Source organism: Rhinopithecus bieti, unplaced genomic scaffold (genome assembly GCF_001698545.2).
Source record: "Rhinopithecus bieti isolate Rb0 unplaced genomic scaffold, ASM169854v2 scaffold_48678, whole genome shotgun sequence".
NCBI lineage: Eukaryota > Metazoa > Chordata > Mammalia > Primates > Cercopithecidae > Rhinopithecus > Rhinopithecus bieti.
The window spans coordinates 257,965-260,900 of NW_016819256.1; positions in this window are offsets into that span (position 1 = coordinate 257,965).

Consider the following 2,936-nt stretch of genomic DNA (forward strand, 5'->3'; position numbering starts at 1 on the left):
CCAGGGAAGGAAATAAAATGAACCCTAGTCTATGATGAAAACATTTGAGCACGGCGGTGGTGGAGATTGCTTAATTGCCTGGGTAGAGATAAGTGAGCTCCTTTTGTCCTGGTAAGGTGTGGGCAAAGGAGAACAATTTACCAAAATTATAGCTTAGATTTATGTATATATATATATTTAGTTGANATTTGAGCACGGCGGTGGTGGAGATTGCTTAATTGCCTGGGTAGAGATAAGTGAGCTCCTTTTGTCCTGGTAAGGTGTGGGCAAAGGAGAACAATTTACCAAAATTATAGCTTAGATTTATGTATATATATATATTTAGTGACATGAAGTCTCACTCTGCCTCCCAAGCTGGAGTGCAGTGGCAATCTCGACTCACCGCAACCTCCGCCTCCCCGGCCCAAGCAATTCCTTTGCCTGAGCCTCCTGAGCAGCTGGGACCACAGGCATGCGCCACCATTCCCGGCCAATTTCCATACTTCCAGCAGAGACGGGGCTTCACCACGCTAGCCAGGCTGGTCTCGAACTCCTGACCCCAGGTGATCCACCCACCCCGGCCTCCCAAAGTGCTGGGATCACAGGCGTGAGCCACCACGCCCCATCAGATTTATGTATTTCAATTTAAATAAATTTTATCTAAAAGGGCATGTAGTCACTAGACAGATATGCCTAACTAGAATGGTGGTGTTGGAACTTGTATATAAATGTTTAGTGTATCATTTTGTTTACTTTATATGTTTGAAAATTCTCCATATTAAGACTGGGTGCGGTGGCTTATGCCTGCAATCCCTGCACTGTAGGAGGCCGAGGCAGGCAGACCACTCAAGGTCGGGAGCCCAAGACCAGCCTGGCCAACATGGCGAAACCCCGTCTCTACTAAAATACAAAAAATTGGCTGGGCATGGTGGCGCGCACCTGCAATCCCAGCCACCCAGGAGGCTGAGGCAGGAGAACCACCTGAACCCAGAAGGTGGAGGCTACAGCGAGCCAGGATTGTGCCACTGCACTGCAGCCTGGCGACAGAGTGAGACTCCATCTAAAACAAAACAAAACGAAAACCTCCATATTAAGATGTTTATAAATCTAAAATCAATCGTCTGGGTCCCTAGGCCAAATATCCAACAATTTATCAGACATCCCTTGACAAGTCTGTTTGATGGTTTTCTTTTTTTTTTTTTTTTTTTTTTTTTTTTTGAGGCGGAGTCTCGCTCTGTCGCCCGGACTGGAGTGCAGTGGCCAGATCTCAGCTCACTGCAAGCTCCGCCTCCCGGGTTTACGCCATTCTCCTGCCTCAGCCTCCCGAGTAGCTGGGACCACAGGCGCCCGCCACCTCGCCCGGCTAGTTTTGTATTTTAGTAGAGACGGGGTTTCACCGTGTTAGCCAGGATGGTCTCGATCTCCTGACCTCGTGATCCGCCCGTCTCGGCCTCCCAATGTTTGATGGTTTTCTTACTATCTTGAAGTCACATACCTCAAGCTTTGTGTTTCAAATTTCACCATAGGATTCTGTTGAGAATCCAGGAAAACGGTGGCTATTGCACAAGTCATGATTTTTGTTTTAAGACAGGGTTTCACTTTTGCTCAGACTGGAGTACAGCCGTGTGAACACACATCACTGCAGCCTCAACCTCCTTTTATTTATTGTAGAGACAGAGGCCTGCCATGTTGCCCAGGCTGGCCTCAAACTCCTGGGCCCAAGCAATCCTCCCACCTCAGCCTCCCAAACTTTTCAGATTGCAGGTGTGAGCCATGGCGCCCAGCCCAAAGTTCAGTTTTGGAATAAGAATTTGGACACTTGACCAGGCACGGTGGCTCATGCTTGTAATTCCAACACTCTGGGAGGCAAAGGTAGGTGGACCGCTCAAGGTCAGGAGACAAGACCAGCCTAGCCAACATGGTGAAACTCTGTCTCTACTAAAACTACAAAAATTAGCCGAGTGTGGTGGCGCATCCCTGTAGTCCGAGTTACTTGGGTGACTGAGGCACGAGAATCACTTGAACCTGGGAGGCGGAGGTTGCAATGAGCCGAGATCGTGCCACTGTACTCCAGCCTGGGTGACAGAGCAAGAATGTCTCAAAAAGAAAAGAAAAAATTTTTGGACACTTGCCATCATTCAAGGCACTAGCACAGAGGCCTGTGGAGGGCCCTAAGGGAAGAAAATCAGAAAATTGAAACAAACTAATGGAAATGTTTTAGGAAATCACAGGATAGTCTCTGAAAGGAGGAAAGGATGGAATCCAAACTAGCAGCACCTCTTCCATTATGACAAGAGGAAGGGCAAAGTGGATGAGATTGTAAAGCCTGAGGCCTGGAACCCATCAAATCCATCACAATTATCCATCCAAGAGAATAAAATAATATCACATTTCCACTTATGTGTCTATGATGGAAGCTTGATGACTGCTTACTAATGAACCCCCAAATTCACTCACCTGTTTGTGGCAAATGAATCTTGTGAATTACATATTGCACAGATGTGTAATATTTTGCTTTGCTAGGAACACTATCTGTTTTAATGACAATTGAGGAAATATTTTCTAACTGAAGCATATTCTGAGAAAGATCAGAAAATACATTTTCATAAGATTTTCAGCTTATTGCACATTTGACTGTAGAACTAAAATGTTGCCAAATAAAGAAAACGACAAAGCCAAGCGTGATGGCAGAAGCCTGCAGTCCCAGCTACCTGGGAAGCTGCAGCAGGACTGCTTGAGCCTAGGAGTTCAAGGAAGCAGTATGCTATGATCGCACCTGTGAACAACCACTGCACTCCCGCCTGGACAACGGAACAAGACCCTAAGTTAAAAAAATAAAGAAAATGATCAAGCTTATAAATTTTTCCTGCTTAACAGAAATAACCATGAATGAAATAAGGAAATTCATAGTTTGATCATCCTCAACCAATGTTTTAAAATCTAGTCTATAATAAAGG